The 22,700-nt window shown below is 42.3% G+C and overlaps 1 protein-coding gene across 7 annotated transcripts in view; it reads right to left on the bottom strand.

Moving 5' to 3' along the window:
* The window catches only part of LMO1 (LIM domain only 1), a 74,436-nt gene that overhangs the window by 22,202 nt on the left and 29,534 nt on the right, over positions 1-22,700 (bottom strand). The gene's annotated exons all lie outside the window — the stretch shown is intronic.

Here is a 22,700-nt window from a genome sequence, read left to right as displayed (position 1 = left end):
AAGACTGGAGGTTTTGGCAGTTAGGCTATAGAGCCGAGGCTTCAGAATTCCACTTGAGGGAAAAAACTGTTTATTTCTACCATCAACAGTCTTTAAATGAACTGACCTCTTTTTGCCTACTAACAAAAAAAAAAAAAAAAAAAAAAAAAAAAAAACCCTAGCATTTGACTGCAAAAGATGAAAAAGTAACTGAAGAACAGGAGTAATCTTATTAACTCCTGTCTCATCACCATAAATAAGCAGCAGTCTTGTGTCTTTTTTCAGAGGATCTGATATCATTTAAAAGCATTAAAGCCCTGCATCACCCACTTAAGTAAATGCAGGCAGTCATTGCCAAAAAGATGCAGTGAATTTTCATTCCCTTTAAAAAGGGACTCACTTTGTGTTCCCAGTATTGTATTACTCACCTATGAATATTACACCCTGAGAAACGAGTTAAACTGTGCACTTCCACTGAATTGAAAGCATGCAGTCTTGGGCATCTTCACCAAGAATTCAGTTTGAACATTTACGGTCAGCCAGCCAGCAAGGTGAAACTCATCATGTCATCTGTATATCCAATTAAAACGTTACATTTGGAACACCGAGTACTCGCAACGAAATGCTTATGAACACGCTTTAGACCATTCATCAAAATTATTCAATGAGTAACCACAATCTTTCTTCATTTCCAGTTTCATGCTGCAATATACAGCAGGTGATTTTTACAGTGGCTTTAGCAATTCATTTGTGGTATTCCTTCCTCTGAATCACTACTGAGTAAGTTCCCCAAGCTTTCCACTATGGTGAAAAAGTAGTTGGAGGGGGCAGTTAATAGAAGAAACAACATTTTGATCAGAATTTCCATTCTAACTATGCTATAGTTCTTCCAATAGCAACAGCAAATTTTTTGGCCTTAGAGGTTCTGAACAAATTTCAGTGAAACTTACTGTAGGGTCTAGTTTCCTGTGGCACTTGCAGCTGCCCAAAAATGACCCAAAGTTTCACGAGCCCCTCTAAACTCATATGGACAGACCTCACTTTTAAGTCACTTGCTCAGAAAAAACAGACGTGTCCAAAATAATCATTCCCATCACACTAATCTGTACCAAGGTGAGTGAGTCCTGATTCAGGAGACAAGTTTTGGAGTTAGAATCTCAGTTTTCCTTTTCCCCCAAAGTTTGGAGACTTAGGACTCTATTACCGAGTAGTACTTACCAAAGGACAACCTGCAGCGATAAGGAACACATGCAGCAGGACTAACTGCAAACCATAATAATTGCTGCTGCAAAACAGTTTCTATAAATCATTCCCGTAAGCAACATTTTCCCTGTGCTCATAAAATATGCTTGTTTGAGCTTTAATTTTTCATAATTGGCATATGTCCAAAGCTTATTCTTAGCACATGCTATGTTTCAGTAAAATCCGTTTTTACTGTTTTGAGCCCTGGGAACAGTTAAAAACATGCAGATTTCTTATACTTTCAACCTAGTCTGAGGACATTCTGATAGAATTTTCTTGATTAGTCACAATTTAATGTCCTACAACCTGGCAAAGGTCATGATTTTAGGTGGCCAGTTCCCTCATTCACTTTCTGTGGTAGAAAAAAATCCAAGAATATATACAGGGTCTGGCAATGGAAAGACTACTCTCAAACCACCTTTACAGCAGTATAAGAATACCACAGATGAGAAAATGATTATTAGGGATTATTAGTCTAGAATTTTTCCCATATTCCTCGACAGACCACAGATTTGCAGTTTACCATTAAAATAACACTAAGCTCTAAAGTTTTGCTATTCAAGGGGTTTGGCTGCCAAAGCAAACCAATGGAAGAAGAGTCTCCAAGTCAAATGATCTCAAAGTTAAGGACTCATCCCTCACTTTTCAGTTGATTTAGGAATAACCTGAGTATCAATGTTAAATCCGGGGACAGTTTATTGTCCTTCCACTCTACCTTCCAAAAGGGAAAGAAAATGAAATGGAAAAGCCCTATATCAAGTTAACATCTCAAAGAGTGCTTAAGAAATTAAAATTCAAGTCAATTATTTCCATGTACACATGCAATACTCCACAGTTCTGGTCTTCTGGTTAAAATGTGTTGCTTAACATATTACTAGTGAGGTTTCAAGAGATATGCAAAGATGTGCGGTGTAGCAGAGCTCAGGTTTAGCAGTGAAACATTAACATCACCCTGACAGATCTGGTACACTATATATGTGAATATTTTAAGCAGAAAAGAACTATATCATTGCACGATCATCATCATCTTTTCTACAGCCTTTTAGCAGACATATACAATGTCAAGCTAAGCTTTTGGCAACCTTAATAGAATTTCAGTGCCCACTGCCAAATGGCCATTTGATGTTCTGCTCTACGTACACTGATGAAGCAATCTGTCACAAGCCTTAATGCAGGCGATGATGACTATCCAATCTAAAGCTTTCACAGGCTTATAGAAATTTCTCAAGACTTTTGGAGCCTATCATAATTTGCACACTACCACAAAAGAATTTGGAATCCTGGTGCCCTGTATTTAATGAAATATGAATACACTCTTTTAAATGTTTCTAGAAGAAATCCTACTCAGGCCAGAAGCGTATTTTACACCGTCAATCACGAGAAAGTTGTGCTGGCAACTCTGAAATAGCAAACACTATAGTGCTTGCAAGTTATTCTAGTAGGAAAGTAACAGGCCCTCCTCCGCAATTTTCAGCAAAGTCAAACACTGATGCCCACGCCCTGCCCAAGATTAGTACAACTGCACTTTACCTCTAGAAAGATATAAGGACTACAGATCTATTTGCATATTTTCTTCATTTTCAAGAGATGAGTAAGGATTCACCTACAAAGAATGCAGAAAGAGTCCCTCCACTTAATGCAGTCCATGAAACAGATACAATTGCTGCTGACCTTCTCGAAGTTATGAAATACACCTCTCTAATGATTCAGAAAGATGCAGTTATCCTGAAAACTTGGGCTCTTCTCCCTTTCCTAGCAAAACCAGACCAACTCATCTGCTATTAAAAGTTGAAAGGGGGAGGGCAGGAAGGGGAGCTATTTCCTTCTCTCTTTGTTGAAAGGAAAAAACACAATACACTTCTTTGCAGGACCATTTGCATGCTGAGCTGTCAGACCATGCACTTTCCATTAAAGAGATAGCATCCCTTTTCAAAAGTCCATTTGGGATCCATTTTAGTGTTATCTAAAAATCAAATCTACATGGTAATCCTTTTAATGTACTCTTGACTTTTAAAAACAGCTTTATGTTCCTTCAGGAAATGTTTTAAGCCATTACTCAGTAATTACTACTCACCCATGAAAACACTGATCTTTTACAATATATAATCAGTTTGCTGACTTAAAAAATAAAGCAGACTGGAATTTTGTCTCATGAAGGTAGTGGAGAAAAACTAAGGTTAAGAGAGTAGACCCCCCTCCTCCATATTTCAAAGTGGCGTGTTTTTCCTGTCGTCTGAGAGGGACTGAGGTGGGCACAGTGTCAAATTTGTTAAGTCTCCAGGTGTGGTCGGCTGGGAGGCTCTGAATCTCAATTTGGCATTGGTGATCACCATGCAAGCAACCAATAAATAATTACTGATTTAAAAAGTAGAATTTGTATCACCTTGGATATAAACAAAGCTCTAACCTTTTGCAAGTGCCAAAGTTTTGAATGGCAGTATATGACCTCCTGAAAGACTGGCAAGGTAGAAAAGTTGTAATAGTAAAATACAGTGTGAAATTTGCAGAGCTGCTTTGGTGAACGCAGCCATACAGTCCCCAGTGAAAAAACTCAAGCCATATGACTAGATCCTGTGCTTGGCTTTGAAAATCTTCACCAGATTGCTTCTAGTCCATCAGTCATTTAAAGAGGAACACACTACCACACAACCCAGTAACGTAGTTTGCGACTGTATCTGTACAATAGAAAGTCTCAGAAGAGATTCCCGCGAGTGGTTCAGACCTAGTGCAATTGCACTGGATTCCACCAGATTACGCCAGCAGTCAAGCACAGCAATGTCTAGTCAAACTTCAGGGGCCTGCAGTTACCTCAAAAAGTCCTAATAGCAGCTCCTAAAGATCTTATCTCTCCCCTGTCAAACTCCTCTGCCCAAGTGCAGTCAGCTGGGAGGCAGAGGAGAGGTTTCGAGGAACAGCAAGCCAGCATGAGGCACCAAGAGTAGCCAGCAAGGGCAAAAGGGAGCACTTCGCTCAGTTACGGCTCCTGTCTGAGAACAACTAGACAAAATCCCAGGTGTCTGTAATGCCAGTGGTCGGAGTACAGAAGGACCATGGATGTTCTGGTCACGCATGCGGTTTAACATTTCAACAAGCATAGCCCATCAAAAACTGCAGTGATGCTTCACATCCCGCCACTGACCCAAGACAGGGCAACATCCTCCTTGCTCTTGCACTGGCAAAGCCAGTTTAATATTTCAAGGCTATTGAAAAAGCAGAGTGAATTTTGTCATGGAGAACTTGCTGTATCTTGCAAATAATATCAACTCCGGTTGTTGTTCTTCAAATGCAACAAAGACGGAAAAAGGAGAGAAAGCTGGGGCTAAATATTTCTCCTGCTCCCATTCTTCTGTTTATTGAAGTCTAGCTTGAGCCTTACTTAGCCAGAGCTTGTTTCCGCCGGCACATCTTGCTTTACTCCATTTCGCTCCTAGGATTAGGATGGAGAAAGTTGTGCTCCTGACCATCTCCCCCTTCATTCGCAGGGAAAGGTACACAGCCCGCCAGTACAACAGTCTTCGCTAAACATTTGTTCCAGCTGAAGTTGGCTAGTAACCATACGTCTCAAACTCTTTTTGTTTATTCACAACAGATTAAGTCAAGGTTTGCAATCCACAGCTGGCCATTAACACTACCCTTCTTTACAAGAAATTATGCTGATAAGAATTAAAAGTGGTCTCTTGGCATTAGCTGTTGCATACTCCTTCAATAACGAGTTCCTCTGAGGTGATGTATAGAGATAGGATTAGAGCACTACTACCCTGAATAAGGAAAACGACCCAGATAAGAGGGTAAAACTGCAAGACATTTTTTTCTTATGTCTTTTTGCAAAATGCCCCAGAAAGGCTTTGAAAACTCTACTGTAATATGCCAAATGCTCCAGAAAAAAGTGAGCGCTAAGTGTTTAGGGCAAGTTAGTACGACATTTGGTTTGCGTTAAAGCATCTAAGGATGAAATACCCTATACCACAGCATATTCTACTCTATTAACCATTCAGGAGCATCACAGCATTCAGAATATGGATGAGAAGCTGGAATTGCAGGAGACATTCCTCTTCTTGCAGCTGACCATTGAGTTGAATTCAAGCTGATCCTAAGGGAGCCGTTTTCATTAACCTACAGTAGCTCTCTAATCCTATTCCTTGAATTTCAGACCACCTCCACTACAAGAATTTATGACCTGCTGCCTGCATGTTGGATGGAACTCGCGCTCTGCTCTCTTCCTCAACGCATCCTGCTCCTCCGGATCATTACCATTGCTTTGTGCAGCAACTGATCCTCTTAAAGTGGAAGTCTGCTCTTCAATTCAGTTATTTATGCTCCATTTAATTCTCACCAACATACATGAAGATGCTGATGGTTTCACTTGGTTAAAAACAATAAAAAAGATCATATGACCTAGCCAAGTGTTCAGAACGAAAAGCATCCTGAAAGGTGGAGAGTCCTGAAGGCCCGAATGAGTATATATCTACTTATGCTTTGCCTGAAACATCAGACTAAAAAGAAAGAAATTCTAAAGCGCTAACCTAGAGGTCTAAAAATTCTACACTTATGCCCCAAAAAACATACTGAGCAGCCTTTCCTGCGCTGCATCGACAGGAGATTCTCTACTGCTTGACTTGCTTAGTTTTTGCCCACCTCATCGTAAGATTCCTGACTGTTGAAAAGAACTCCTTCACTGCGCTAATGAAATGAGGAGCCGTAAGTGCCCTGCAATCCTTTTTAGAAAAGTCTGTATCTCCAGACGAGTCTCAGTTTCACAACATCAGGGAACTGTGTGCCAATGCACTGAACCGGAACACGAGAGGCCGGCAGGAGTTGCAGACAACAATGCTAACATCAGGGTTATTTTAGATTAAAGTACTTCCAAATCAATTTTGGATTCAAACTTTTAAATGCACTCTCCAGAAGGAATCTGCACTTACGGAGTATTTTCAAGGCTAATTTTCTAAGCTTGAATGAAACTCATTTTTATCTAAGGAAAAGATGCAACTATCCTTTGCTACTAAGGCTGGGTCATAGCTGGAAAATTAGGCAGACATCAGTCCTATAAAAGAATAAAATACCTAAGACAACATCCATAAAACTGCAGACAAAAAAATGCCCTACAGATACTCTTTGGGAGCGATTTTAACTGAAACTAGAAGTTGTCAAGACATTTGGGACCAGTGTTGCTTCTCCTGTAGAGAGGTCCCCTGTACTCCACATAAGCAGTCCTATTTCACCAGCGGTGTCAGGGCACGTTCTCTGCTCTCCAGGGCACCTGAACTGCACTGCAGGAAAGTGTATTATGCTGTAGTGGAAAAAAAGTGAGCTAAACATTCAGATACAGCCTGAGGGCCTGATTTTGCCAGACTAAAAATCCTGTAGAAGCAAGGTAGATCCTCAGCACTCTACAGAAAGAAAGTGGCTGTGATGAGAGAAGGGAATGTGTAAGACAGATGGGAGAGTTAAGGTTAGAGTTCAAACCGAAAGCAATTAAGACGGGTAAGAGTGCTCTGCAACTTGACACAGGTTTGCATTGTATTCAGAACTTTTCACTAGCGTTAAGCATCTTAACTTGTGTATAGAGAGATTATAATTAAAACCTGACAAGCTTAAATTAGTCATTTATAAAAGGTTCTCCAGAAAGCTTTTAAAGTAGACTAAACATATCTATTAGAATGGAAGAAAGGAAAAAAAATGGAGCCATTTTCAGTTACAATAGTTTTCCTTAGCTAGATATCTTGAGAGATTAGATAAATTTAAAATCAAAGTTCTGCAACTGTCTAAAACCACTTAAAAGGGGGAAGAGGGAAGAAGCGTGGCAATTAGAAAAACCTTAAAAAAAAAAAATTTAACAGCCCACAGTCCTTTGGATGAATATAAGCACTTCAGAAACCCTATATAAAAAAAAAAAAAAAGAGATCCTAATTTCCCTTCAGGATTTGAAGCACTTCAGGGAGTGCTCTATTATGGGTCCCCAGGGACAGGGGGAATTATGTCAAGCTGCCACAAGAAGCTGGGCAGTTAGCGAGAGGCAGCCGGATCGTGGGCTTTCAGCGTTCCAGGCCAATTAGAGCAGAGGGAGAGTTTTCACCTCACACTGGTTATTCAGATTAATTCCTAATATTTTGCTGCTATACAATTTCCCCAAGAATTCAAGAAAATGAATCTAAAGAAAATTTGCTGTTTATTGAACAAAGAAACAAATCCACCAGTGTCAAACGACACCAGGTAATCTATTCACCCTCAAAAGAAAAAAAGAAAATAGCTACAAATATTTTGATATTTCAAGAAAAAGTTCACAGACTATAACTATCTGGAAACCAGGTTTGTGATAATAAAAGCCATCAAGAGCAGAGCTGCTGCGAAATCTACCTTATTACTTCCAAATTATATTAGATTTCTTCATTCCCTGCCTCTCCTTTTCATGAGGGGACTGTAGTGGTCAAGAAGTATGTTCCTACTGGACACCTACCTGGGACAAGAAAAGAAAGCTTTGGTTTCACACAGTACCCCTCCAGCACTGACTTGCCCTCCTCGGCTCTGCTACACAGGGCAAGAAAACAATCTGAGCTGTGTCTCAACACACCTTTCAGCAGGGAAGCACAACTACACACATCCGCTTATTAACCCAAAGAGGTTCTGCACAGCCTGACACTATCCCTAGCTCTGGTTGCTCCACATCAGCCTCTGCAGTCCTCGTTTTTAGAGCTTTGGAACAGAAGCTCATATATCCGTCAAGTAGACAATATCGGTATTTTCAAACACCATAGGATGCTCCTGTCGAAACCTGTTGGAGCAGCCTGTTGCCACTGCTGAACACTCAGAAGTTACGTGATTGCAGCATCCTACTTTTGGGTGAGAAAGAGTGGCAAATAGCAAATGGAGGAACAGAAGTCAGTGCAAACATTATATAAAAAGGTACAGACACAGAGAACAGTAGTTCTTCAAAGGTAGCCTGTCCCTGAGAAAAATAATCAAGCTGTAGCGACAATGATTGCTCTAAACCTATGTCGTTTATCTACAGCACACATTCATTGCTTCCACATGCAAAACATAATCCCTTTTTCCAATTCACCTCAACTCTACTGCACTCTATGTGGTATCTCTTTTGAGAGGAGTGTCTAAATTATCTAAGCACAGGAACAAAAATGTCACTTTAAAGCAAGCCATGATCTGCTACAGCAAAGCCTATGATAAGTAATTTGTTACTTCAAGTGCCTTTTTTTTTTCTGAGTGCCAACTGAACTTGAAGCTGTAACGAGCATACAGAAATCCTAGTTTGCTTCATTTTTACATACCACTATTGTACTTATTCCCAGTTCACAGTGAACCAAGAATCTGATAAAACAACCAACATCTACTCCCCATCCAGTACCCCATAGACACATATGAATGAATATTTGCAAGACCCAAGATCCAGTTTGATTCCTTAAATTAATTGCTTACAAAGAGAAATTGGGTGAAAAAGAACAGATATCTGCATTTCAGTCACCTCAAATTTCAAGTCAAAATCTATCCCACTTTTGGTTATCTATACTAGCAATTTCACAGCAACTACTGAGTGCAATTGCCACCCTCCTTTCAGGGAATTAAATAGCAGGATGACTTCTCCAGAGACTTGTCACTTTTTATGCAGGTTCAGCCTTATTTTCACTTCAGCCCACACCTAACAGCTGAAATCTAGCCCAAATCCCAAACGAGCCCATCAGGCAATACACAAGAAGCAGCACAACCGCACTGAAAGCCAGCACAATCCAGTAAATTGAGAGCCAGTTTCTCCTTCTGGCTTTCTAACAAGACCATCACTGAATCATTCATTTCCCTTCTCACCTACCCTCTGACCACCCGGCTGAGGGCTACCTGGGGCAGCGATTATTTTCCTAGGGACATGCCTCGCACAAATTCCTGTCCCGGGCAAGAACCTCGGAAAAATGGACTGGAGAGGACCCAGCCCAAGCCCTGCTCAGAGCCCAGTTAACTTCAGATGAGGTTGCTCAGGGCCACATCCAGTCAAGTTCTGAAACTTTCCAAGGAGCGAAGGAGAGCATTGTTGGGCCTCTACTCCCTCACGGTGGGAAGCTTTTTCGGGGCATCTAGTGAGAAGCCCCTTGCTGCGAATTGGGACTTCTGCCTCCTGTCCCTCCACGCTTCACCCCGGAGGAGAGTTTGGCTCAGCGTTCTCTGAACCCCCTCCAGGTACTGCAAGCTGGCAGCTACGTCTCCTTTCCGCCTTCTCTTCTCCAGGCGAGGCAAACCTGACTCGCTCAGCCTCTCCCCATATGTCTACTCCTGACCTGGTGTAGTGGCTCTACACCAGACTTGCTGGCCCACCTTGCATTCAAAGGGCTACAGCTGATTTCAAAATTGACTGATTGGTCTCTGGAAAGTGAGAAGTTGTCACTTCTATATGATGGCACCAAGGATATGAATCAGATACCTCAAAAATACTTAAACTCTTTTATGAGATCCACCACAAACTTATTTCTAGAGCCTCGGCAATCTGAAACTTTGATTTTTAAACATGCTTCAAATGCTGACATTACGCTGCTTTTGCCTAGAGACTCCTATATTGCTAGCCACATGCAACTGCAGGAATGAAACATGGCTATTTCCAGAGAGAACGGAAGCCAAAAGAAAACACACAGATAGCACTGTTTAAATGGCCAAACATACCAGAGAAACCCTTCCTATGCTTTAGTGCTCTCAGACAGCCTTTGTCCATGCAGAATGGACCACCTTCATTTTTAAGATTTGCCCATCCCTTTTTCCAAAACAACTCTCAAAAATAACAACGCTTCATCTACTGCTAAGAAGGTCAAGGGCTCTGCCAGCCCTCCTGAGATTTGACCTACTGGTTCCACAGAGTCTGCCAGTATCAAACCTGACACTTAGATCAGTAGTTACTCCCCAGACATATCTAGTTTCCCATTTCTTCAGTTTCTAGTGTCAAAATACACTTGCAGTACAATATGCAAACCTCCACAGGCAATATCCTCTCGCTGTGCTGCTCTGTTGTGTGCAATAGCAGGGAGGGAGGGGATGACAATTTTTGCAGGAAAAAGGCAATACATTAACATACATGATAATGATAAAACATTAAGCTAATGTATTATCATGCTAATATACCCTTGAGCTCCTATTTTTGTTACAGAGCACTAGAAAATGGTAAACCTGCATCCTACAGTTGGCATCACATTATCAGCATACAACAGTATTTTGAAAGTTAGCATTTAACGTACTGCGTTCTGAACACCAGAGAGCAAGCCGTCTTCGAGACGCAATTCAGGGATAGCTTCATCACAGCTCCCTTTGGAGGCTTTACTAGAACCAATACACCGCGACACCGTGCAAAAGTCCCCTTACCACACCACTGCCGTCCGATGCAGAACGAGCACCCGCGCATTACGTTCCCCAGGGGGCCGAGCTAAACCAGCAGCCCACTTCTGCCCACTCCATGCAACCACCACCCAGCTCCAAATCAGGGAATCCTGCACTTCCACCTCTTACACAGCCTTAGTATGCTAACTTAAATCATTACTCATTCTTACATATCACTGCAGGCTTTACCTATAGATTCATCTTATAAAGCCTGACGTGTCAATTTTTACTAGTTCTTCCTCAGTCCCGAACCACCTTCAGACACCCAGGAAAACCTCCTGCCATGAAACACAAAAGCCCTTTTCATCCCATTGCAGGATGCCAATGTTTAAAAAGTCTTACAGGTAGGAGGGCCAGGCTGGACAATTTCTCATCCAGCTGCATGGAATTTTTAACAAGAAAGGAGACAAAATGGAGCTTAATAAGGAGCTATTAAATCTTACCAGGCCATTACGTGCCAAGGTTATTAAAAAAAAGTCTGAACCTAAAACAGAGTTCTACTTAAAAACCTACAGAACTGGTATTCTGAGGCTACATATGTAAGTAGTTTGCAGATACAGTTTGTATCATTCAACATGTTTTAATCCTTCTGGCAAGCCTCAAAATGCATCAGCAGACCATCTACGCACAAAACAAAGTTGTTGCTACTCAGCAGCTGGTGGCAGAGAACAACGTATCCTCATGGGCTCCATGGAGGTAAACAGGCACCAACTTAGTTTCGGCTTATTCCATCTAAGCTGCTGTATTGTTCCCTCTCCCTCACTGCATCCACCAAAGCACAAGCCAGCCTCAAATTCTAGTACTTTCTGTAAAACTGCCACTGGCTGTTTTTCAATTCCATTAATGCATGGACACTGCTGTAGAGAAGGTCCATATTTGGCTATGGCACCTTGTAAAGTGTTGAGAGAAGAAAAATAAGCCAGGGCAAGGCAGAACTCAGGCGGCAGGAATGGCAAGAGGATATCAAATGCTGCTTTAAGTGCTGATATTTTTGTGCTTTGAAGGAAAAATGCCTCAAGGAAGCGCAGCAGGAGTCACCTCTATATAAAGACTTTGCCTATAAAGGGACATTTATTATTCTCAATTAATGGCATTCTGATAGACACGTTTACATTTCTAAGTGTCAGATTCAGCCGAATATGAAATGACTGAAGGCCCCCTATTTCACTATGAAAACGGCTATAAAAGGATCTAAAGAATACAAAAAACCCACATTTTCTAGAAGACACAAGACATCCTTTGATTTCTTACAGTTCTGAAACCTGGTTAGTACAGCAAGTCATTCCAAATACAGATTTAAACGTTTGCAAACAGCAAAGTGAATTGCCACTACAGCTTTTTCCACAGAATTCGGTGACGTTCACAGCCTACTACATCAAGAGGCAGTAATAGATCTTGATCACATCCTCCCATGGATTATTAGGGAAACCTAATGTGGCAGAACACTGTATAGTAGGTTTCTGGAAAAATGAATAGCTAGAAGTCTCAAAAAAATTCATACTTTGCAAGCAAAATGTGTATAATGCTACTGGCTTTTAAACCAACACATCAGTAACATTCTATAAAAGGAGACAGACAATACACATCTTGATCTTTTGAGTGAAAATAAATTGTTCTGAGGAAAATCTAAAGTGGAAAGCCACATCAGTGACATTGGTGCAACTAAAGCAGCAACAATTTCTTCACACACACGTGCCCACAGGTTGCTAGTGGCATGGCATGCGTATGGCAGGGACGGATACACAAGCGTTTGTCACTTTTGAACCACCTCCAGGCTAAAAAGAAAAGAGAACATTAACTTGAACATGAGCAGCTAAGGACCATATTAAAGAAAAACAATAGAAATAAAAGTGCAGATATTTAAGCCCAAAGGTATTCCAGTGCCTAACTCCCAGAGCCACCAGGAGCTCTTTCTCACACATGTGCGCACACACGTCGGCCATCAAATTCTTCAAACACCCTCAGCCTCCGAAACGCTGACATGAATTGTTAAGCAGTCAATACACTTCCATCCAGCTCCAGGAGATCGTTCACATGGGGAAAGATACTGAAAGTTTGGATGGGAAGCGGGAGAGCATGCCCGCTGCCTAAGCAAGCCTTTGCAGGTGGAACAAGCTGAAATTCGGGAGACTGTCCAGCACTGCGGTTTGCAGCTTACATAGCAAGTGATTCTGAATAGCTACTGTGTCACATCTCAAACCAGCCTTGCTTCTGGCCTGAACTTAATCCCATCTCCATTTCTCTCCCAGCACTGCTGCATTCTTGCAGTTGCCTATCCCGGACTCCCTATGCATGAACCCATGCATGTGTCCATCTTTCCTTTTTAAGGCACCTTCTCCAATATGCATATATTAAAAAGACCACGTTCACTCATATTGACTCACCCTTCTCTGCTGGAAAGAGCTGCAGAAGGTTTCCTTTACCAGAAATTTGCACACTGGTTAGGTTTTTTTTTTATTAAGACTATCCCATAGAAAATGAGCCTTCCCTATCAATTTACACTGTACAGCTTTGAGGACTTTGGGCTCCAAATAAAAATGCCTAACCATCTACCCAATTACATAAATCAACATCTTACAGGTATTCCCTCCTGGTGGCCTTATGTAAGACTTGTAAATAAATAATTCAGTATCAAAATGAAAGCATCTAAATTTAAAAGGCACCCACAAAACCAACTAGTGTTAATTGCAGCTTTTGATGCTTAGTTTTGGTTTCTTGTGGAGGGTGTGAGAAGCAATATACTTACATGTTAAAGTATGGGTCTTGAAAACTAATTCAGCAGTACCTCCAAATATAATACTGTTCTTTAATTTCAGTCACAGCAAGTGGGCTGCAAATCTCCACTGACCAATGTTTCCCTATTCCTTCACACACAGCATAGCAACCACCTACCCATTTACAGGAAGAGAACACCTAAAAAAATCCTTGGGAAGAGCTGGGATATCAGCAACTCCTCATTTTGGATTGAGAGTAACACCACAAACCAGAAAATCTCAGATTATAATCTCACTTCTGCTACTGATTTTCTGCACGAAAATCTATGCATTAGTATCTTCACCTGTAAGAGCGAAACAGCAATACCAGTTACCTCCCAGAGATTTGGTCTCCACAAGTGTAAGCGTGCTATCAGATGCCGAAGACCTAATGTCACAAGCTAGGCTTACCTAGTTCTAAAATCATTTAGCAAAGGCCTGGTAGATTTTAGAGATGAAACTTTCTCCCGTATTATTTTAAAACTTGCATAAAGTCCCCACACACCAGTTCCCCTGAAAACACGAGTTGACGTTTCCTTTTCAGTAAAAATATTTGGAAGCTGTGAGGCTCTCTGATATATATTTTATATACATATATATACACACACATATATAAACACACATGTATAAAAAAGCCAGTGAAAAGGCAGTTTCCTTCCTTTTAAGTGATGGAAAGTCAATTTGCATCATAATTACAACCAAGGCTGTATAATGTTACTTTTAGTTAAAACAGTAAACTACTGTAATAAAAGTGTACCTGGGGAATATTTAGAGAAAGCACTAATGATTTCTTCCCTAGTGGTTAATAAATTCACTTCCAGATCAATTTGTTCATGATAGAAACTTGAGAGCATAAACAGTTACACAAGCACATTAGAGTGTGTCTTTCTCAGTATAAATGATTTATTACAATGATTAGCAGCACATAAACAATTTAAAATACAACTCTAATTAGCTTTTGGGAAGAAAAGGAGAAAAACCTTCCTGACTCTCTCTCCACATTATGTTTTACTTTTCTAAGTGTGTACTTTTTAATTAAATCCAAATGTCACAATAAATTTAAAGTGTTTTATTACCATCCTGGCTAACTAAGCCATTCAGGCAAACACCCATTATATTAAACCAGATGCAGGACTGAAAGTGGTTGAGAAAGGAGGAAAAACAGGGGGGAAAAAGGCAATTATTTCTATATTTGACAAGAGATTTGTACAAATGTTTAAGGACAAGAAGATCTTTGGCAAGCTTTCTCCGTTTCATCCAGAGGCTGGCCAGCTAATTGCTCTTTAATACCTGTTTCCAAGTTTGAAAACATAACACCCTGTTAAACTTTCCCCGTTGAAAGCAAGAGAAAGAGACGAAAGAAAGGTAGGAAAAACACTCTGTGAAAAATCTAGCTCAATTTACCACAAACAGCCAAAGCAAACGGCCCTTCTACCTATAAATGAGGATATCCTTCTGAACGTTTGGGGAGAGCAGAGGAAAAAAGAAGTTTCATTTATAAAAGTGTCCACAGCTCTAACGCGAGAAGGCTGACAGTAAGTCCCTGCCATTTAGATGCCATGTGGACGCACCTCTTTGTCAAGACGAAGCACCGCATCCCCTCCAAACCTCTTCAGCCGGGAGGACGCAGCGGCCGGCAGGGTAAGAAGGTGCTGCCGCGGGTGCCGGCCTTGCGAGAACCACCGAGCGCCGACGGCGCCCGGCCTTTCTCTGCGTGATTTGCAAAGGCGCAGGCTATGGGAGCTCTGGGTGCCCATCTGCCGGTGGGTGGGTGGGAAGGGAGGAAAGAAAAACCCAGCCCCACAACCTCCCCGATCCGTAAGATGAGCCTGAAGCCTCAGAGTCAGTCCACAGCACTTTGTTTTAACGCTACATCGGCTGCCTGGTCTAAACGGGGCAGATATAGCATATTTCAGACAAAAGCCACCTATTAAAGAAAGCATCTACAATTATTAAAATAGGTTAAAGAAAATGGGCACTGCAGAGATAAAGCTTTTGACCTCAGTGTGCAGCTCTCTCAAGAACACTTTAGCATAATTTATCTAAATTAAAAACCAAACACCAAATTTTAAAGTGGCACAAAAAGATCGTTTAAAAATGCTATTAAAAAAGCAGGTCAAGGGTTGGGAATTAGTAATTACTACTATAATTAACCAAAATCAGACAGAGACACATAAATTGTGCATATTACTGCAGTTCACGTCAGAAAGGCAAATGTGAATGGAGCACAGAAGAAAAAGCTTGCAAGTCTCAGCACCGCTGCTATAATTAACCTCTGGCACAGCAAAAGACCCACTCCTGCAAGTTTGCATCATTTGTTTCTGGAGAGAAGGGCTGTTAGTTACCACGCTCAGCTATTAAACTACACTCTTTACTGGTTACTGATTTCTTTGGAAACTGATATTTTGATTTTCATCCCATCGAAGATCTTAGTGCATCTTCACCCTATTAGCAGTACATTTGCCCTTAACCTCCTATTTTAATAGTTCTGAAAAAGACGAGAAAGGCCAGCTTGTGAACATCCTTGTATTGAGAAGAGGTCATTTGCCAAAAATGCCACCTGCTAGAGTCCATATTGTTTGAGCGTAAAAGCCTATTGAGGACTGCCAAGGACAGAACATAAAGGGCTTCTAAAACAGACTACTTAACACTGGATGGAGACAGAAATACTCTGTATGCAACTAACATCTTTCAGATGATTTTCCTTAGATTTTTGGGGGCAAAAGATAATTTAACAATTAACCCTTTGTTCCCACTTCAATCTCCGAATGGCTCTTTGTGAGCTTCCTTGGAGCAACTATGAAAGGGCACAGTGGGAAAGAGCAGACTGACTACTGTTTTGAACTATAACCAAAATGAACTATTCTCTAGGTCCTCCCTTGAAGCTATCATCTATGTTAGGTTAGATGAGGAAAATCTAGGTTCAAATCTTATTCAGGCCTCAGTTTAATTTTGAGAGCTCAGAAGCCTCCACAAATCATTTTAAGCTAAAGTAATGAAAATAGGTGAACTTGAGAAGGTGGACAGGCACGAATGATCTCTTCCAAAATAGGGAAGAATCCATCTGTTCCCTTTTAAAGTGCATAAAAGTCTTTGTAGCAGTAATGAAAATTCAGGGATGTAAGTCATGGACATCATAGCAGTCTATTAGAGAGAGGAGTCGGGCTATATTATGGGATACTGAGAGCAGTGGTGATTACATAAAAGGGATGCTGCAAAGGCAGTGTAGCAGAGGGCAAGCCAAATGATTCAAGGACTCGGGAATCTTAGTTCTTCAAAACTGGGGGGAGAAATGAAGATTTCTCGCTTTTGAAGAGGCAGGATCAGTACAGAGCCACACAGACTTCTGAAGGCAGTAGGAAAGACGGAGGGGATAAAGCTGCACGTGAGCCTCAGGTGCGGAAGGGGGACGGTGCCGGGCCACGATGGCGCACAGCCGGCAGCTCTGCTATCCAGGTCAGCCTGGAGCAGACGGAGAGAGGGCTCCACCGCGGAGCACACCGGGGTCTCCCCCCCGCATCGCGGCCTGCAGAGCACGCCTCCGGAGACCTCTCCACGCGGGCCGTGCTGCGGGACGGGCAGCGCTGCACCCGCCTGTGTTTCTCTCTGACTCCTGCGCCCATGGGACACCCCCCGCAAAACCAGCCACAACAACCCGGCATCCAGGAGGAGATAGATGAAACACAAGTTGATCAGTCATCATTTAAAATAAGGGTTGGTCAAAATTATAGCCTTTAACTAGTTAGGGATATTTTTCTGGGTACATTTTTAAATGGCAGGTCCCACACAACTTCTGTTTACATCAATTATTCTGACTTACAGCCAGCAATACCCAAAACTCAAGAAAGGAAACAGCACCTCCTACGTACAGACCTCACCCTTCTCCTCTGCCTTCCCCTACTAGTAAATACACACTTCTCCTCTGACACACACACAAGACCCCATTTACTTTAACATTTCCATCTCCAAAGACACTTGTGTGCTTTATTACATATCTCACTGCTAAAATTTTTAAAACATCATTGTCAACCAACCTGCCGGCAGAGCACGTGCTTCATTTGGTTCGCACGTTGTTCCCCCAAAGCTTACATCCACTTTAGAGGAAAAATACTTTGCTACAATACATATTATATATCACACTAAATCCAGCAAGGGGAAGGGAAAGATGACATACATTAAATTGCATAAGTGAAACAGAAAGCCTGAGCCAGATTAGCATTTGACAGCATTACACAAAATCTTACTCTCAGAAGGAACTGAAAGCAGCCTGACAGCGAGCATCCACGCTGGTTTGCCCTTGGGCACAGTGCTGAAACAAGAATCACACGCACTTGCGTGTTTATTTGCAATTCAGCATGTGGTGTCCAGGCCCGAGATTTGGAGACCAGAATTTCGTTCCCTCTACAGATTACCAAAATGCTGCTATTTTAGGCAAGTTACTCTACTACCACTGCCCTTCTCAATTTTTTTCAGGTGCTTAAATCAAAAACAGTAACTGAGAGATTATTCCTTGCTATTCTCTATGCATATACTGGCTTACATAGTATAGCACCAAACAAATATAAGCACAAGCAATGTCAAGTCCTGTTTTCTTTTCCTACATGATGTCTTAGTAATTTCTTCCAGGGCATGGAAAGCATCTCAGTATTCATTTCACGGGAAGACTGTCATTCAGCACCCACAGGAAGCTTAAGACCTTTCCTTGACCAGACAGGCATCTCTGCTAAACTCCAGGGTAAACACCCGAGCGGGAATACTGCTCAGAGAGCTTGCACGAAATGCTGAGTAAACGCAGCCCCGCTACCAAGGCTATTCCTTTAACGATAAACTCATTCGAATGTTAAAGGTGCCTCAAGCACTTGATCATGATATGCAGCATAAGGGAAGCTCAAAATTAACTCCTCCTCCTGCATTCTCGTGCAACTTCAAACTGTAATATGTACTTACCTGGCTTGTTTTACAGATCCAGCTTTGATAAGCCAAATTTTAACAAGGTTTATACCATTTTAAAAGTATTAATATAATTGAAACAAAATGAGACTTGTCATGCTGTTAACAGCTGGTATTATACAACAATTCACAAGCCTTTCTCTTGTAGCAGGAACCAGCATAATTACCTTCAAAACTGGCTTGCTCTGCAGATCTTACGGAAACTTAATCCAAGACTAAGAAATATTTGTTTTCTTTGGTTAAGCATCACCAAGAAGTGTTCTTTGGAGAGTCACTGCCTTAGGTTTACAAGCTTAATGAGAATGGTACGCACTGAGAAGCCCCAAGTACAGATCAGGATTTAGCAAGGGTTTTGTTGAGCTCAAGTTTTTATCTAGCTCCTTGTGGGCAAAAATAAAATAAAATAAAATAAAATCAAGCCATCATTTGGGACTTGAACAAACATACAGAGCTGGATCAGCAACCAGGAGGGAGCCAACCATCCCAAGCAGAAAAAAATGGGATGAAGAGAAGCAAAAGCAAACACAGAGTATCAATCAAGCACCAGGGCTACTGGGACATGCCACAGCTTCTCAGTTCACTACACTGTTTCATTTAATAAAATATTTGTAATGATAAAAGAGTCAAAATATTTGACACAAGAGGCAATTAGAGTTTTATTTACTGTACAGAAAATGACTTAATTCTGTACAGTGAAATACGCAACAACTAATCTGCCACGACCATGAAAGCAGGGGTTCCTCCGGCTTGGAGGTGGAGAAGGGGTTTGCAGGAAGGAAAAGACTACCAGGCTCTGGTGTCATTTTTCAGGTCTTGCAGAAAGAAAATCACACAACTTTGTGGTTGCTCACCTACAGCAGATATTAAAACTGCTCTCCTTTCCTCTACCTTGGCTGGTGCACAGCTGCTACCATCTTCAGCAGACTCAGCATCCTGCTGGGGCACATTTTTCTTCTGGGAGTGACCAGTGGCAAATTGCAGCTCTGGCCGTGAGTGTGGCCATGACACAAGAGCGCTGGACGTGCTGCACACTAACTGCACTAAGGGAGCACACAAATTGCACTGGGCACAATTAGAGCTGAGCAGCGTATTGCTGCAGCCCGGCCTCTCTGGCTGCTCTAATGCAGAGCCTGTCAGCATTTCCAGCATCTCCTCCTCCAAAACTGCACTTGTTACAACAGCTCTTAGCCCCAAAAAACAAAACAAACAAAAAACCCCACACCATCCCAGGCCTTAAGTTAGCCTGAGATCTCAGCCTACCGGTGCCCTTCCTCCTGCCACCCTTCCCTCCCCTCTGGACAGCACTAGGAAGAATTCCCAAAACAGTGGGCGAGGGAAGCCTGAACCCTGTAACACAGACGCACCAGCCCTTGAGATCACTCCCTTGCGGACAGCACTTACGTATCTATAAAACCCCAAGAAGGGCCTTGATGCTGTGACTGTATGGTCAGAAAGGCCTTTTGGTTTCCAGCCATTACCGGAGGCAAGGAGACAGGAAGCTTCGCCTTTTGCTCGGACACAGCAAGATGCTCACCGGCTTCCACCAGCTGGATTCTGCACAAGCCTCCTGCCCACGGGTTGAGCCCTGGCAGCACCTGCCCTGCTCTGCTCCATCAGCTCGAGAAGCAAACGCTGGCGTGGCTTAGCTCGGCTCCTGTTTCCTTTCCGTAAGGTGCTCCCCGGCATTTCCACATCACCGGCCCAGCTGCAGCTGGAGCACTGCCTGCTTTGGTGCAAGCACCAACAGCACTCAAAACAGACCGGTTTTCGGTCTGGCGTTGCTTCCCACAGAGCATATCATTATGTCTGGTGGCTGCTTTCAGCGGGGCCTTTTTAAAAGCTGGTTTACTGCTAGGAACTGGAAGCGTGGCACTACAAACCCCACAGCTTTGTGCGAGTCAGCACAAGCTGCTGCCACATTAACGCAGGATGCCTTTGAGCACTGAAGCTCCCAAGAAAACAGGGTTAAAAATTCTAGTGCTACTACCAGTTCCTGAAAGAGGTGCAATAATTATGCAGCACCAAATCTATTTCACTGGATCTATTTTTTTGCCAATCAAAGGGGCTCTCTGCTGCTGTTGCCACTATGAGCAAGTCCACCTCATTAAGGTCAAGCCTTCAGGGTGGAGCATGTTGGGGGGAAGAGAAGGAAAGATTACGTGAAACTTTTGGAGCTGCACTTGGTGAAGAACAGCTGCAGCAGTCAGTATCCCATAAACGTTACAATGAGAATTACGTTTCTCTCCCACCCTCCCTGAAGTATTTAATTCAGGGCAGAAGGGGTAGATGCATTCACCTTTGAGCTCCTGTGTCACAGGTGACCATATTCATTCAGCTTCCCTATTTAACTAAATGGAGTTCACACATGCTACAGTATAAAGTTACCTCTTGCCATTTGAAAGCAGTCCAATCAATGCTATACATAGAGAGTAGCATTTGAATCAGCCTTAAGTTAATTCTTAGTAGTTGAAACTGTGACAGCATGCTGACCCTTTCAAGTCAACTGGGAGCAGGCAATCTTTGCAGAAGATCCTCAGGCCTTTAATCAGATTCTCAGTGGGTTTTAAAGAGATACTACAGCATCAGTTTGTAAACATCTCTCCAGTGAAATAAAGATTACTTCTGACCTAGCCAATTACTCAGTCCCAGAAGATATATCCCACAGTTATAATGGAATGAACCATAGGGAAAGAAAATATATTTTAGGTAGGGGGTGGCAAACCCAAATCCCAACTTAGGATGCAGGCAGCACTGTATCCCATGGAAAGACCAGGTATAAAGAGAATTTTTTTTTTTTATATATATATGTAAAAATGTGTGCGCGTGTATATACATATATATGTGTGTGCACATGCTTGTGTGTGTTTATCTATATATATACACACACACATGCAAATATATATATATATATACACACAAACATATATATATATAATCTATTAAATCATCTAGTCCTTTCTCCTGCCAGGGCAGGATTGCTCTCTTGAGCATAAAGCCCTACTAAGATGAGCGCAAATTATCAGCTGAAGCTCTTCCTGAAAAGCAGGTGCGATGGGGAAAGACCAAACCATTATTTTGAGGAGACCCACAATATCGTACTGGTTTGCCACATCACAGAGAATCTGGGGAGAGATTTCAGCTCCTGGTAGCACGGCTATATTGTAATCCAGCTACGGAATGAGAAAGAAAATGCTGGAGACAGAAAGCAGAGGACTTATGCTCAGCCCTGAGACTGTCAGGGACATTAAACAGTCTCTTGTTGCATTACTTTAAAACTGCATTTTAGCATTCAGAGCCATTGTACTCTATTGTGGAGAGTTATAATTACTGACTTTAAAAAAAAATCAAGTTACTTATTCTGGAAATGTTTCAGACTAATACATAACAGACATCACCCAATGGGCCACAGTGGCTCCAAGGGCCATTACAGCCCCACAGGTCAAGACCTATTTGAAGGCTTTAACGTTTGTGGATCACTGCTCTCAGACCAACAGCACAGGCAACACCTGCACAGCAACATGCATGCAGAAAAGCCAGGGGAGATTTCTGGGAACAGCTGCTTATACATTTTGACACTCAGAGCAAACCAAAGCAGGTCATTAAATACAAGCTCAAAGCCTGCAGACATGGCTTCTGCCATTGCTACCCCAGGAGTTCACCTGCAAGCTTGTGCTTTAGCATGTCTTTTTGGGGGTTTGTTTTTGTTATTTTAAAAAAGGGAGCGCCCAGGAACTGAAACACACTGTCCTTTCTGTGCTTCCCCATTGGGGCCCCCTTTTTATTTTACTTTCACAGAGAACTAAAAATCCCAGCCAAATGACAGGTTTATAAAATTTTAATAGGAAAGAAAAAGGTATCCTTGGGCAGGGTCTTATGTTCAATTTTCACCATAAGTGAATGTTCACGAAATAATGGGTGTTACATGGAAATACTGATGGAGCTTCACAGAATGTGACATAAACCTCTCTGCACGGAGTCCAGGCTGAGGAGGACTAGTGAGTCCCACCTTCAGAGCTGCGGACGACTGTACCGATCTCTAACCCAAGCAAGTCACCTTCTTTCCCCAATACGCCCTGGGGCAGGCTGATCTAGAAGCCAACTCTTTCTGATCCAGAAGCAAGGCCCAGAAACTTTCAGGTCTCTAGCCTGGATATATTCTTAGCCACTTAAAACCACCTGTTCTAACGAGATCATCTTCCCGCATAAAAACCCTGTTTTCCTTCTCCCTTCATGCTGCCCCTCCCAGCAGGCTCATACGGGGCAGAATAATCAGCCTGCATTTTGCCAAGGTAGCTGAGCTCAAGCGCGGGCCCCTCCGACTCCCTGAGCATCCTCTCTGCCCCCGTTGCCACCCAGACTCACTGTGCTGGGGAAGGGGTGACCTGTGGTTTGCCCACAGTAGGCCAGGTCCTG

Source organism: Dromaius novaehollandiae, chromosome 5 (assembly GCF_036370855.1).
Source record: "Dromaius novaehollandiae isolate bDroNov1 chromosome 5, bDroNov1.hap1, whole genome shotgun sequence".
Lineage (NCBI taxonomy): Eukaryota > Metazoa > Chordata > Aves > Casuariiformes > Dromaiidae > Dromaius > Dromaius novaehollandiae.
This window is presented reverse-complemented; position numbering and strand designations above follow the sequence as displayed.